The sequence below is a fragment of the Panthera leo genome, chromosome D1, assembly GCF_018350215.1.
Source record: "Panthera leo isolate Ple1 chromosome D1, P.leo_Ple1_pat1.1, whole genome shotgun sequence".
Classification (NCBI taxonomy): domain Eukaryota; kingdom Metazoa; phylum Chordata; class Mammalia; order Carnivora; family Felidae; genus Panthera; species Panthera leo.
This window is the reverse complement of record NC_056688.1, coordinates 31,172,614-31,189,126: the sequence shown is the minus strand read 5'-3', so window position 1 is coordinate 31,189,126 and position 16,513 is coordinate 31,172,614.

Genomic DNA, 16,513 nt, shown 5'->3' with positions numbered 1-16,513 from the left:
TGTTTTAAGTTGGCTCTAAAAATTAATATTAAAAAATTCTATAAACAGAGCCTGGGGCTAAACTGCAAGAAAGGTCCCTAGAAAGGAGTTTTATTATCACTATTGTTCTCATAAGAATGTTGAGGGTAAAGCTTGTCACCCTTCCTGTTCCATCTGGCTAGCCTCCCATTAGTGCAAGGCACAGTACCAGAGAACACCTGCAGAAGGTATCCAACTGGCCACAGCCTGTCAGGACCAGAGAGGACTGGTGACTGTTTAGTCAGACCCCTGGTTTTCTTACTGAAAACACTGTCTGTGAAAAGACTAACTACCTAGTCACTCAGGTAGTATCTTCAGAATCAGCCTGAAGCTCTCCATTGCCTGAGCTTACCATATGAAGGTTATGTCCTGTCCTGGGAGAATGGATGGAAAATGAGTGTAATCTCTGGCACACCCTCACGCACATAGTTCACACATTGCTGATGATGACATCCTTTGTGGCTCCAGTTCCCTTGTTCATAAAATCAGGGGTTAGAACTAACAACTCTTGTAAGCCATTTCTATTCTACCATTTGGTGAGTGTGTGAACAGGACCAGCTGGTTTAGTTGGGGAGAGAGGCAGTTTGTATTCCATGCAAACCCATGGCCTGGCCCCTCCACTCTGCTCTCCTGATCTGCCCTCTCTTGTTCCAGCATCTGCCCTTCCCCTGCTCCAGTTGGTGTGGAGCAGGGAGCAGATTGTAGAGACAAGGAAAACATAGTCTCCGGAAAGATTCTCTTAGCAGAGTAAAAGGAACAAGGGTTATTCAATAGGGAAGGAAAAAGCAGAGTATAGGGATTGCTGTAATTCATGCTTCATTAAGAGAATGAGGAAATGATCCTGTTCTGCAGCAGAAGGTACTCAGGTTAGATTTGGAAGAACTTCCTTGCTGGTGAAGAGGGCTGTTAAATACAGGAAAGGAAGAGGGAATGAGAGGGAGGGACAGCTGTCACCAGAAGCAGTAATTAATTATATATTCAAATATCTGTGAGATGGTATGGACGATGAGGCCCCTTCCACATCTCAAGATCTTGATCAAAGTAGCTGATTCTGAAGCCCCTGACCCTGCCCCTACCCCATCCTCCACCTACCACACATATTCAGGGAAGGAGCAGGGCAGAGCCTGGCTGGGTACTGACCAGGAGAGGGAAGGTGGTGGGGAAAGAGGTCCCTTGCTTCTCACCATCAGTCCATGGTACATAGAAACACATTGACTGGTGGTACAACTTTAATTCAGCAATGCCTGACAGTGGGTCTAGAGTTGGTGGAGGTAAGAAGACATCAGACCTTGAGCAAGAATTTGAGCTTCTAAAAAACACTGACATTCTCTGGCCCTGCTATGGCCAGAACCCCAGCGATAGGAGCTGGCCTCTCCCGGGGCTGTGAAGAGGACACACGGTGGCCTTGACTACAGGTGTCCGGGAGGAAGACCAGCCTGTGGGTGCAAACCCTTAAAACAGGTATAAGGATAGCTTCTAAGTCTCTGGCAACCTGACACAAGAGCATTTGGAAGTATCTCCATAGATAGCTACATGCCATGGCTATATCTACACCCCATATATACATGTACACACATATGCATACACAAGGACTCCCTGGTCATACACTCCCCTGGCCCTCCTGGCACACACAGGCAGGAAATATACTGGGGCTTCTTTGCCCAAGGAACCCTGGGAAATTACTAGATAGCCTGCTGGCCCCCTTCTCTCCATCTCTGCTCCTCCTTGTTCCTTCCCAGTCCATCTCTACCCCACGCATTGCCCCCCTGCTTTCTCTTTGGAATGTCCAGGGCACTGTGGGAGAGGGAGTTGAAGATGACACTCGGCAGCTGGACATGCCCTTCGACAAGGCAGCAGTACCCACAGGTGGGGCCGCTCTGTTGGCCGGCGCCCAGGGACCCCCGTCTTCACCCTACATAGGTAGCTCCGTATCCCAGCAGGTACCCCTGCCCCCACCAGCTATCTCCCACTCCGGGGTGCCTGAAACCGAGGAGGGAGCCGCACCCTCCCCGCTCCCCAGCTCTGCCTCCCAGTCCCAGAGAACCGCCCCCCAACTGCCCAGCCCGGAAACAATCACCCTTTGAGAAAGGCTGCCAAGCTGGGCGCCAGGAACAGCCAGGATGGAGGCGGGGTGGGATGGGGGTGCAGGCAGCGGGTCTGGCGAGCTTTAACTCTAGAGAGCCGAGGTCGGGCTTGTCTCGGCCCCCGCCCGCAGCCCCTGCTCCAGCTCCTCAAGCTGGTGCTGTTGGGGCTGGGAAGGGCGAGTGTGTAGGGGGGCGAGGGGTGATACCAATCCCGGGAGGGGGGGTCGCCTCCTCCTCCTCGCGCCCCCCGCCTCAGCTGGCGAGGTTGGTACCGCCCATTAGCGGCGCGGGTCCCGCCAGCAGCTTGCGCGCTCTCGGGGGCGGGGGCGGGGGCGGGGGCGGGGGGAGTGGGGGTGGGGAACGAAGGGGTGGGGGCGGGGCGGCAGGCGCTGTCAGAGCCGCGGCTGCACCGGCGCATCCGCTGCCGCCGAGGGGACTCCGCGCTGGCCCTGTCGGCTCGGCTCCGGCCGCTCCGCGCCTCCCCCTCGCTGTCCCCAGGGCCTGGCTCCCTCGCCTCACCCCCTCTCCGGTACCCCGTGCCTCCCCCTCCCCGGCTCCCCCGCCCCTGTCTCCCTGCCTGCGCCCTCCCGCGCGCTCCCAGGCTCCGGCCGCCGCCTCGTTGAGCCCAGAAGGAGCCGGGCCGGGGCGGCGGGTGGGTGCGCGGACCCCGCGGCTATGAAGTGGCCCCCGGGGGCCCGGAGCCCGAGAGCCCCCGGGGAGGGAGGTGCGCGCGGCCCAGGGCAGCAGCCAAGGGGCGCCGGAGTCGGCGCGTAGGGGCCGCCGCCCGCCATGGACCGCGCCGGGGACGATCCGGACTCGCCGCCGCAGGTCAGTGCCCCCGCGCCCGCGAGAGCCACCACCGCGCACAGAGCCCTTTAATGCGTCCCCATCAGTACCCATGCCATGTCCTCCTTGGGTGCGAGTGTGTCTGTGTGGGGTGTGTGTGTGTGTGTGTGTGTGTGTGTGTGTGTGTGTGCGTGTGTGTGCGTGCGCGAGCGCGCGCAGCGGGGGCAGCTGGAAAGCGGCCGGGAACGGGCCGGGGCTGGGAGGCACTGCTACCGAGGGGGCTGCGAAACAAAACCCGGGCGATGCCTGCACTCCTCCGGTCGGCCTTAAGGGGAGAGTTGGTTCTCGTCAGCTTCTCACAACTGGCGCAGGCTTTTAGCTCTTGGGTCCCTTTCCACCTCAGCAGGTGGTTCCTGGTGGCCCGGAGGAGTCAGGGGCCCGCACACCTGCCGCACCCCTGCTCCCCAAAGCCATCCCCAGTCGCTCTGAGGCTGCAGGCGCTGGCAAGTTAACTCTCTTCAGGGGACCCAGGCTCTGCAACTCTGCTGGGGAGACTGAAAGGTTGTGAGGTGGCAAGGATGACAAAGGGTCCTTGGGACCCTCAGCGTAGCCAGGAGGAAGGAGGCATGACCAGCTTCACCACCCAGCCTCCTGCATCTGGGCTTAGGCCTGAGGTCCTGATCCCTCCAAAGGGAGGGATACAACTTCTGAAAAGGAGGCTGAGAGGTGAGGCAGGAAAGAATAGAGGAAGCCACAGGATCTAACAGTGCCAGGGAAAGGAGGTGACAGCCTGGTACCAAGCAACTAAGGTCAAGAGACACCCCCTCCCCCCCACACATATAATACATCAATCAACAAACAGTCCTGACTACCTCCCCTTCCCCTGCCTCCACCCAGCCAGGCCTAGTGTCACCCATGCACTATTTTTAAAAAGTTTTTTTTAATGTTTATATTTATTTTTGAAACAGACAGACAGAGCATCAGTGGGGGAGGGGCAGAGAGAGAGGGAAACACAGAATCCCAAGCAGGCTCCAGGCTCTGAGCTGTCAGCACAGAGCCTGATGCTGGGCTCTAACTCATCAACCTCAAGATCATGATCTGAGTTGAAGTCGGAAGCTCAACCAGCTGAGCCACCCAGACTCCCCAGCCATGTACTATTTAGATGAATTCTAGTAGAAGCTGGAGCTAAGGGATTCCAGGGATTTCCAATTCACAGGACTCCAAAGGGGACCTCTGCTGACAGTTGCTAGCCCTATGCTGGTGGGGCAGCTCTGCCTGCATGGTTACCAGTCTGGATGGAGGACCCGTTGGGACCTGGTTGGGTTCTGTGGCATGCTCTGTAAAAGGATCAGGTGTGAGTGTCCTGTGCATAGCACTGTGAAGTTATTATGTTTGTGTAGAAACAGGAGGCACATAGCTTCTTAAGTTACTGGGGTTATGGGGGCAGGTGGCTTCACAAGACTGATGCTGTAGGGTTTTCTAAGATTTGTCTTTCTGTGCCTCATGTCTCCCTACCTCTGCCAATAGCCACCACAGAGATTGAGACATTTGCTCCCAGAACCTGCTTAACTGGTGACCATTATTGCCCTTACTGGACCAAATGACAAGACCCCCCTTCTTTCATATGGAATGAAGACCCTTCCCGTGAGACCCTCAAAGAGACTGTCTACTCTGCCAAGTCCATCCCCAGCACCCCCAAAGGTTCTAGAGTTGCGCGCCATTTACCGCTTCCCCTTTTGGTGCAAGCAAGATGGCTTGCCAGCATTAATGGAAGAAGGAGGGTTAATGAATGTGTGCCCCATTCAGCACAGGAGCCAAGTGGTTTGCTGTGCCCATTTCTCTACCTGTTCCTACATACTTGGAAATTACTCTATTTTTAGGCATGTTGGAAGCTTACATGTGCTGGATTGAATATGTGCATATAGGTTTCTGGATGAGCAGACACTAACTGGTCCACCTGAAGGATGGGGCAGGTAAATCACTGAGGTGGGACAGCTCCAGTGACAGGATTGGAGCCTGCAGTAGAGACCAGGGGTTGTAGAGGAAGATGCCAGTGGGGCTAGCCCAGTCCCCTGCCTCAGGCCTCTGGATAGACCTGGATTTTCCCATAGTAGTTTTTGAGCGGTGAGGGAAGCAAGTCGGCTTTACTTCTTGTTGTGAAGCATAGGGTGAGGAGACAAGGCAGGAGCTTTGCAAGTGTGAGAAATGCAGTAGGGTGAGCTGCCTGGGAGTCAGGCTTAAGGGTAGGGGAACATGCTGGTTAAGTCTGGCTAGAAAAGAGGAATAGAAATGCCTGAGAGCTCCCATCTGCTGACACTGAAGGAGAAGCAAAGGCAGGGCTCAGGAAGAGAAGGAATCTGAGAGTCTGAGGCAGGCAGAGGAGTTAGCCTGAGACAACAGACAAAGACACAGAAGCACGCTCACAGAACAACAGGGCAGGGGGCCCAGAGGCAGAGGTCTGGCTTGCCTGGCAGTGCAGTTGGGGTTTGTCCAGTGCTCTTCCAAGCTCCAATGTATCAGCACTCATTTGCCTGGGCAGGGGACTCCTTAGGGAATCAGGAGGACAGTCTCCTGAGGAATGCTCTTTCCATGGCTCTGATGAATGCAGGGGTGGTTCAGAGGGAGACCCAAAGGCAGAAAGGGGACTGGCTATTGGATCAAGAGTCTTCTGGAAGACCTTCTTGCTCAGGCCCATCCCCCAGTGCTGAGGGTTTCTCCCATCTTCTGGACCCTGCCCCTCCGCCCCTCCTGGTCCTGGGATGAAGTGGGGTAGGGAAGGGTGTCGACTCTGGGGAGACTGGCTCTGGGGAGAAGGAAAAAGAAAAACCTCTTTCATGACCCCCCAGGCTGCCAGACAAGAACTTTGGAGACCCTGCTGAAGAGCATTATGGGGAAAGGAATTAGTACAATGCAGAGCACAGGCTCTCAGCCAGGCCTGGGGGGCCCAGCTCTGTTCCCTCTATGACTAGTTGAGTGGACTTTGGGAAAAACTGAGCCCTCTAAGCCCTGGTTTCCTAAAAATCTGTAAATTGAGGAAGCCTCATCTCACCAGGCTGTCTTTAAGTGAAGTGCTAGATGGATATTAATTTATGTACTTATTTTATATAACCTCCCCCCACTATTCTTCCAGGATCTGGATGGCTCTAGGATTTGGAGTAGCAATTCTCTGGCCAGTTCTGAAACCAGTCACATTGGGATGGTTGTAGTCTCTCCACCCCCCATGCTGTTCCACCCCATCTGCTTTGCCACACCTCCAGACTCTGGGCCTTCCCCTGGCCCACCTGGGGCATGCCTGTGTTGCAAGGACACTCTAGGTGTCTCCTTGAAACAGCATCAACAATGTTTCAATGTCTCATTAGTAGTCAGTGTAATTGTTCCAATTTATCAGCCAATGCTCCCCTAAAACAATTTGTGTAACTTAGAAGAACTCTGGCTCTGTGACCTCCTATTATCCATGATGAAAGATGACAAGGTGGACAGAGATCACTCAAAATTCCATTCACTTCCACACACATTGACTGAGCACCTACTGTGTTCCAGGCTCTGGGCCAGTGCTGAGAACATAAGGCATCAAATAATCCAAAATCAGGGGTTTTTATTTAGCTTTTGGAAGGGTTATGTGGGTTGCTTTTTTTTTTTTTTTTTTTGCAGCTACAGCAAATTTACTTTTCTAATGAGGTTCAGCCCCAGCCAATATTAAAATGAGTCTGTGCTCCCTGTGCGTACCAGCTGACAGCAGGGCAGGCAGCCTCCCAGCAAAGTGCCTGACAGGGATTAGGGCTTTGCCACCGATAAGCCCAAAAGTGGAGAGTCTCAGTCTGGATCACCAAGAGTTGACTGGATTTAGGGATAAGCCTTGCCCACAGGGCTGCGGGTCTCACAGCTAAGTATTAGAGCCATGGGCAGGGCTTCTTTCTTCTTGTATGTGGGAAGTGTGAGCTCTTATTATCTCTTTATGAAGGGAAGAAGCATGGAGGGAGCAGAGACAAGAAAGCAATATTGTGTATTAGGAGTGGAACTATAGTACCAGACCTGAGGTTGGGTACCTGGTTCTGCCAGTCCTCTCTGGCTGGGCTCATGCCTTCTCCTCTCTCCTTCACTTCTGTCTTGCTTCCTTCCTTATGAGGCAGGTGGCCAATCTGGCCTCTGAGGCCACACGTCTCTTTAGGCTCAAGACTCTGTACTATTCATTTGACCGTTATTCAGAAACCTGCATAGCCCAACACTAGATGTAGGATGGGCTGCTTTCCCTCCCATAGTGGGCAGTTCCTCATTCATAGCAGCCACATTTCAAGAGTTCAGTAGCCACATGTGGCTAGTGGCTACCATACTGGACAGCACAGATACAGAACATTCCCAGCATCACAGAAAGTTCTACTGAAAGTGCCATTCTAGACTTGACATAGATGGTTTAGTGTGATGGCTAAGAGCATGGACTCTGGAGCCTGACTGGCTAAATTCAAATATTGCTCTGCTACTTAATAACTGTGTTTCCTTGGGATGTTACTTAACCTCTCTGTGCCTCAGATTTATCATCTCAAAAATGGAAATAATACTAGGAGATTTATGAGGACAGAGCAAGTCATTACAGTTAATCATGGTGATCACCCAGAACATGCAATAGTAAGTGCTTTGCCTAGCAATTTCTATTATTCATTTATTTAACAATTCACTTAATAAACACTGAACAGCTTACTTTATGCCTGGCATGATGCCAGGTGCTGGGTCTGTCAGTCGTCAGCATGTGACCTTGCTTCCTAAGCCTCAGTCTCCTCACCTGTGATGGGAATGTAGCCCAATAATAGCCCCTGCACCACGCCCCTGATGAGATACAATGAGATGAGGAATATGTCTTCCTTTGTCCGTGACACTTCCAGATAAACAGGAGCTAACATTTTTGGAAGTGGATGCACCTGAAATTCTCTTTTTATTGGAACCACTCTCACCAAAAAGCATTTCCTAAGCCCCCAGAGGTTCAAAATGAGCAAATGAGGCCCCAGCTGCCTCCAGCATCATGCTGAGTGAGGATGGAGCAGGAGACTTAAGGGGCTCTTGCCTGGGCTCAACCCCACCCTCATCCTGAGGGAAAGAAAGCTAGGAGGCCACTGTCCTGAGCTCAACAGAGGGAAGCAGCAAGGAGGGAGAAGGGCCCTTGGCCTGACAGGATGAGGTGATCAGCTGGCTAACCCAGGGACACAGCTATGTCAGCAGCTCACTATGTAATAGAATCTCATGGAACCTCATCTTCCTCATCTAAAATATGAGGAGTGGGAGCCATATGAACATTGCCCTACCTGAATCATACCATTTACCTTGGTAGAGGAAATGGGTCTGAGAATCAAGAATTTGCCATCCATAGCCACAAAGTATCAGATAAACACTGAAAACTATCTAGCCTGCAGGGCAAAGCCCAGAATTTGGATTCTGTGATTCTTGGTTGCTTCCTTCTTTTTATAGATAAGGAAACTAATGCCCAGAGAGGTTCCTGGCTTATCTCAGGTCACACAGCATGGTAGTGCCTTATCCTAGACCATGACCTAAGTCTCCCAGCTCCCTGCTTCTCCCTCTCTGTCAGCCTTATCCTAGACCATGACCTAAGTCTCCCAGCTCCCTGCTTCTCCCTCTCTGTCAGCCGCCTGCCCTCTTATCAAGACAGAGATGCACATCAGGGCAGCAGGAACAGCCTCACTCAGGCTGGGGCTAAAAGGCCAGCACTTGAGACACCAAGGCCCCTTTCACACAGGCTGGGATGAGTCTTCTCTCTCCTCCTCTGACACATGGCCCGGGAAGACTAACCAAACTATCTCTGACAGACCCCAGGGAAGGTCAGATCTTTCAGACCACAGGCAACACATTAAAAATACATACAAAACTTTAATTAAATCACTGAACCATTATCCTGGTATTGTGTCCATGCACACTCTAACCAAAGGAATAAGGTCAGCCTGGAAATCATCAGGCTGAGTGAGCCACCAGGGGCCCTTGATATCTTGAGACTGAGGTTGTCTCAGCCCAGACCTAAAGCACTCAGTGTCCCCAGTGGTTGATTGAGGATTTCCTCAGGGATGTCTTCTGAAGCCTGAGGAGATCTGGGCATGCTCCTCAGCCCACCTCCCCCATCACCAGCATCCTGATGCCCTTGGAAATAGGTACGTGCAGACTCCCAGAGATGTTGGTGACCTGTCCCCTGGGAGGCAAAGTTAATGGAATAATGCATCCAGGCCAAATAGGCTTCATGATGGACTTCAAGGAGGTGCCTCTTCCCTTTGGCCATCCTGGGCATATGTTTCTTTCCCCCACTCAGTACCCTGTACTCTCTTCTCTACCCTCTTAGTGCATGGAGCACAGACCAAGGACAACCCCTTGTTCCAAAAGAGTGACTGGCCAGAACTCACACCAGGATCCAGGAGCCTCATTTCTGGGCAGCAGGTTGTCCATGGCACCAGCCTGTTTAGGTTGACGTACAGCCTCTGGACATGTTATTTTCTTTTTCCACCAGAGTTTCTGAACTTAAGCTGAAGTATTACTAGCCTAACTCATCACTTGTTGATACTAACTTCTTCTCCCACTCATAAATCTCTCTCTGGAAACAAATGCCCCAACTGCTCCATCTCTGTCCCTTCCCAAGCCCCATGACTGGGTGACACAGCAAGCTGCCATGAGTGTGCATGTATGAGGATGTGTGTGTGCATGCATGTATGAGCATGTGTGTGCATTCGTGTGTGTCCGTGTATGTGTGCACACACTCTTCCACCACATCTTTCTCACTCCTAGCAGCACATCTGGAACTCTGGGGGGTGCCCTGTGTATGTGTACACACAGCAGTGCTCCCCAGTGACAGCCAGCAGGAAGGTGTACCCAGAAGCCCCACTTGGTACTACACACAGGTGCCCACTCCAGCCCTGATGCCATGAAAGCCCCCAGCCCCGTCATTCCCTCACCCTGCCTAGTGTGCAGGCCCTAAGGGACGTGTCATTGTTGACAGATCTAACCAGACCTCTGGATAACCAGTTCTTTTTTGTGTGTGTACTACACACACACACACACACACACACACACACACACACACACCATCTACCATCTTAACCATTTCTCAGAGTTCAGTGGTATTAAGTACATTCACATTGTCATGCAACCATCTATCTCCAGAACTTTTTCATCTTGAAAATTGGAAACTATATTCATTAAACAATATCTTTCCACTTCTCCTTCCCTTGGCCCAGGTAACCACTGCTCTGCCTTCTGTTTCTGAGTCCGACTACTCTAGATACCTAATGTAAGTGGTGTCATCCAGTATTTGTCCTTCTGTGCCTGGCATCTTTCACTTAGCATGATGTCCTCAAGGTTCATCCATATTGCAGCATGGGTCAGGATTTCCTTCCTTTCTTAGGATGAATAATATTCCATTTTATATGTCAACTGCATTTTATTCAGTCATCCAGTTGACAGGTTCTTTGATGCCAGGCCATGGAGCAAAAAGTTCTCAGTAATGGTGGTTCTCCCCACTTGACCTTCTCATTTAGGGGGTGTCTCAGTATAAGGGTCCAGCAGAGACCTCTATGCTCTGAGTTAACCTACATGCCAGGTAGCATAGGAGCACAGAAAAGAAGCCTCATTTTATTTGAAGAGAATGGTATCTTTTTGGGATCTCTGGTTGCTCCCTTCACTGCCCAGTGACAACTGAGCATCCTTGATGCCTACCCCTGTGTGGCATTCCCCAGGAGAAGTGCACCTGGCCCAGTCCTTGAAGGTTAAACAGGAGCTCAGTGCACTGAGGAATAATGAGGAGAAAAACATTCTAGGCAGAGGTACCTGCCAGTGAAGGGATGCCAAAATCCTGTCCCAAACCCCTCCCTACATGCCACCTTCTCAGGACCCTGAGAGAGAAATCTTCCCTGTACTCCCAGAGCTCTTCCCTGGGGGCAGGAGCCCTTGGTGACCTCAGAGAGCTCCTGTGTATGTGGCAAGCCTACCTTAGCACATGGCTTTGCGCTGTTAAGGCTCCATCTTTATGATCCATAGCCACCCTGCTGCTAGCTATATAATACACAGTCGGTAAAACATATAGATACTGTCAGCATAATCTACCATCTGGGGGACTGAGATTTAGGGATCCTCCATTCATCACATTCACGCCTGCGTGCTCACGGGGGGAGCACACACTGTCCACTCTGGACTCCCAGGCCTTCTGAGGCTGGGCTCCCCGTACCCAACCACCTTCAACACCTTTCCTTAACTATTCCTCATCCAGTCAACAGGGTTAGCTGATACCAGGAGGGATCTAAAGGATAAGGTACAAGTAAGAGAGAAAGTTGGGCAGCCTCCGAGGTGGAAGATGAAGCTTTCCAGGCACCCGGCCTGCTTCCAGGGGAGAAAAGCCAGGGAATGAGGGGGCCCATAGGTGCATGGCCCTAGACCCCTGCTGATGGCCAACTGTCAGCCCCAATGCTGTGAGAGTCTCCATGCTCTGAGAGCTCTGGAAGCAGGAAAAGAGAAGAGGGGGCACCTGACCTTCCAACATCCCCAGTCCTTGCCTAAGTGTGTGTCTCAGGGGATTGGGCAGAAACATGGAACTGATGTTGGGAGGCAGCACCAGGAGGTGTCCCAACACCAGGACAGGCCCTGGCCATCTACCCATAGCACAGCCTCTCAGTTCTGAGCTTAGCTTCCAAATCTGTGAAAGAGGAGCAAGGAAAGAAGTGCCTTCCCAAGGGAGCTGTGCAGAAAGGCAGCCATGGGCAACTGTATGTGAAAGAGCTTATAAACTCTGTAGTGGGCTGGAGGTGACCTGGAGGTCAGCACAGGGCTAGAGGGGCCAGGGCCAGGGCACCAGGTTTCCAGGATATGGCCTCCCTGTGTGTGTGGCAAGTCTGCCTTCTCCAGGCCACTGCACACTTGCACCTTTGTTTATCACACTGCTGCATGCCAATGTGCCTGCTTATTGTGGAGTCCAGTCTCAGCACAGCCTTGTCCATGGAGGGAGGAATCTGCTAGAAAAGCTGCCCCAGAGGCTGGTCAGTGCTCACCTCTCTCTTCCCCTTCTTTTTCAGGCTCTTGAATTCAGCTGAATCTTAAAACAAGGTGGTGGTGGTGGTTATAATTACTATTTTACTTTACATTATCTGACATTTTTAGTGTTAATTGTATGTAGGCCCCATGCTAGATTTTTCCATGGATTCCTTCATCTGATCCCAAAAATAGCCCAGTAAGAGTTACAGATAAGAAAACTGAGTCACAGGGGTATTGGTGCAGCTTCTGCTTTGTGTCAGGGCCTGGATTCTGTGGTGGGATCCAGAGGTACTTAAGTAAGACCTGGTGCCCCAGGGGAACCCATGGCCTAGAAGCTGGAGACAAACATGAAAAACAACAAGTGCACAGAAGGTTACAAGGCTGAACCTTCACTGCATGGACACTGAGTGCTCAGGCCTGGAGAAGAGCATGGCTGGGGAAGGCTTCAAAGAAGGAAGGGCAGCCTGAGGGCATAGAGCTCAGGATGGTCTCACCTAGTCAGCACCCTCACCCAGAACTACGTAGACATCAGCTCCAAGAGAAACTGAGACAGACAGCAGCCTGAACGACATGAGGGTGGGAAAGATGGTGCTATGGGGACAGACTAGCATTGGCTGCTTACACCCTCCCTGGAAGGTGTCTGAATGCCAGCATCACCCACAGTCTGAGAGGCTCTGCATGGCTATCCCAGTCCACCCTCACCATCAACCCTCAGGTTACCTGGCCTGCTTGGTTCCAGTCCCCAGGCCCTGGTCACATGCCCTGCCTGCTGGTCTGCAGGGATCTAATGGATGCCAAGTCAGTCACCATGTCCTGTGCCAGGCTCCATAATGTGGACCCTCATTGCAACAAGTGCTTGGCATCCACTGAGGCCAGCATTGGGCTTGTTTCATCCTCCCTGGGCCACCTCTGTAATTGAGGGCCAATGAGATGAGAGCTGTGCCCTCCCAGCTCCCAAAGCCCAGGATGCTAGGGTACCATGGTCTTTCTGGGTTCCAGACTGTTCTCTAACCTCAGCCTCAGCAGGGAGCAGACCATCCCCACTGCTGCTGCTAGGCTGGCAGAAAAGGAGGGTCATACCTGTGTGGTTCTTGACCGCTGTTCCACTAGCAACTGATGATTTGCTTGTCTTGTCCCACTAGCCCCTACTGTTCATCTTGTATTGGAATCTGCTGAGCCCTCCACTCCTATTCCCCTCATCCCCACTCAGGCAGGTACCTGTGGTGGCCTGACCCTATGAGTGTGTGCCACTTGGAGGCAAGGCCCCACCACACGTCCTGAGCTTCTCTGCACCTCTCACAGAGCTCACTAAGTATTGCGGCAAGCTGGGCAGGAAAGGCTCACCAGCATTTTTCTGTAACCATACGTGGAATCCAAGGCCGGACAGTATCCTGGTGCAACCTCGACCTGTACCAGAGTGATATGCATTGCCAGTTCTGCATCCCTGTCTCCAAGAGGGTGAGGTGAGGCCAGGGCAGGCAGAGGATATGGGGAGGTGTCCTAGCAACCGTGAGTGAGAACTCCAGTGCTCCCACAGCTCATGATGCAGAGGACAGAGGAGCTGTTCTGGATTTGCTCACAGCACAAACCAAGTATGTTGATTTGTGCTTCATGCAGGAGCAAAGATCCAATTCTGGGAGTTGGCAGAATAGGGAGAAGCACTGGGTCCAAACTTGGCACTCATATGCATAGCTGGGCACCACATACTGAGTGTCAGCAGGCTCCAGTTAAGGGGACCACTGCCCACTGTGCCCAGAACAGTCCCTGAGCATGTCTATTCCTGATGCATTGACTCCTGTTGTTTTATCACTTCAGCATGGTCTGGAGGGCCCTGTTTTTGGTAATAAAATACATGGTCACACCTACTCTGATGGACAGGGTCAAGGGAGGTGACTTAAGCACAGATGCCCAGTATAGGCATGCAGGCCAGGAGGAGGAGCCCTAGTTTCCACTGAGCCCAGTGAAGAGGTGGGAGCATGTCCCTGGAAGGCAGCCAGCAGTGAGCTTGGACCAGGAGAGGTGTCACAGCTGCGCTGCCTGGCCCCTGTGAGGGTCATTTCCACCTAGGGAGCAGGTCTCAGACAGACATGAGGCTGAGCCGCTGTCTCACTGGACCCAGGATGCCTGGACACTCAATGCCCTGTGCCTCAGTTTTCTTCATCTGTAAAACATCAATAAAACTTTGGAATTACAAGGGTTTATTGATTAAATGAGATCACCAGTATGAAATCATTTGGGAAGTTACAGATCCCTATCGGGATGAGTCATTTTATCAGTAGTTTTTAGGGGAGGCTGCCCCCTACCCACAGCACCACAGAGAAGGTAAATTGGCCTGTCCACCTCTATGTTCTAGGATCTGGGGCCATTGGATGCCAAGGGCACACAAGGTAATCCTTCCTTTGAACAGAGACCCAATCATGGGATTCTCCAGAAGGACTCAGAAGCAATAACCAAACCCAGCCAAGGGTGTGTGTACATGTGCCCATGAACACATGTGCATTCATTCAGATGGTGTGCTGGCCATGAGCACAGATCTGCATTCAGGTGTGTGTGTGTGAAATAACTTGCTGCCCTGTTAAATCACTCTGAAGGGGTGCTGTATAGTTAGCTGACACAGCCTTGGTGACTTGTCAGAATGGAAGACTCAGTCCGGCCATTCTCCTGAGTGAAATTACAAATTCAGGAGGATGGGGAGCAGGGTATCTCAGTCACCTTTACCAGGCTGACATCTTCCCCAGTCAGTTTACAGAGGGTGGTAAGAGGTGAGAGGCCACAAACACCAAATTGATACTCAGACTATCACAGGATAAGGAGCTGTGACAGCCAGCAGGGTCAGGTACACACGTACCATGCTGGGTGATGGCAGAGGTCTGGCAAAGAGGGACAGCAGGGGTCAGAGGCCAAGGTGAAGAAGCAAGGCTGCAGGTGGAAGGAAAAATAAGGGAGATGCTAGCTTGTGAGAGCCAGGCCTTGCTTGCTCTTTGGGCATCTTGACTCTAAATTGAGACCTCTTCTCTTGGGGCTGGCTCAGACACTGGCCCTAGATGGGAATGGGCAATTACCATCTGAATGAACCAAGTAGGTCTTCTAGCTACCAGAACTTCCCCAAGTAGTGCAGGGAGAGGAGAAGGCTCTGGATGGTAGAGGTCAGAGACTGCTGTGGACAGAAAGTGGATAGGAAACAGAAGAGGGTGCAGCTTGAGCAGTGGGCTGGGCCACATGGCAAAGAGCCTTGAATGCCAAGCTAAGTAAGTTACAGTCAGCAGGAGATACAAAAGGTTTTGAGTGTGAGCAAGTCAGTATGGGGGTGAGGGTCAGGCAGTGGGCTGGAATCTGAAGAAAGATCACAATGGGTGGCTGTGGGAGCAAAGATATGACCCAGACCTGTATTGGAGGGATGCAGCTCAAGGCCTAGGGGCAGGCCAGGCCAAAGGAGCTGAGGCCCACCTTACGTGAAGAGGGGGAGGGATCCAGGGCATTTCTAGGATTTTTATATTGGCTGAAGATGGATGACAGAAAGAAGGAAGGGATGGGGAGCTGCTCTAGGAAGAAAGATGATACTTGAATCTTAGTCATGTTGTATTTAAGGTCACAGTGGAATATGCCGGACAATAAAAGAGGCATAACAACTCCACACTGGAGATGGGGAAACTGAGGCTAAGAGAAATCAAAGGTAGTTATCAATGTCCTCACACTGTGTAAGGCCAATGTTAGCACTTGAGGAAGGGAGGTGTCCGTTCTGACTATCCCAGCCACCCTTCCTCACTGCCTCCTCCTTCAGGGGTGATATGGGGCTTTCAGGATCTGTGGCTCCCACCCTGCCTTCCAGCAGCCAGTTCAGCTGGAGGGAGTTGGAGAGAAGCAAGGCCAAGCAGATCCATCTCATGCCCCCTTCTGGGCTGTAAGTAAGTTTGGCAGTTGCAAATAGCTGCTTTTATTGGCACCAATCATGGGTCAGATAGTTTAAACTTATTTTGCCTAATTACCCTAACAACCCTAGTGAGGGATGCACTATTTTTATTCCCATTTTACAGATGGAAAACCAAGGCCCAGAGAGATTACCTTGCCCAAGTCACACAGCAGAGGATGAAAGCCTCTAGTATTGTGCCCAGGGCTGTTGGCTCCAGGGCACAGGCTCTTAACTATTTGTCCAATTGTGTGCCACTCTTCTGGGCAGAAAAGAGCAAAGAAAGATGGGAGGGAGGCAACAGAAGGCTGTGACTATGGTTAGAACCTGCTGTTACCCTCGGGAGCTACAGGGGCCAAACAGGAGCTGAGGGTCCAGAGTGGAGACCAGGCCTCCTTGTTTTGGTGGACAGACTCTAAGGTGTCCTCCCTCCACTACATCTCCTGACTGCTACTGTTTGTCCTTTGTGTAACTTCTTCCCCTTTGGTGTGGATGGCACCTGTGACCACCCTCTAACCAGTAGTATGTGGCAGAAGTGATGGGATGTCACTCCCATATTTTGTTATGTAGGACTCTGTCCCATTGGCAGACTTGCTCTAGATCCCACCCCCCTCCCTTGCTGGCCTGATGGAGTAAGTATTTATATTGGAGAAACCTATATGGCAAGGAACTTTGGGCAGCCTCTAGGCATTGAGGGCAGTCCCAGACA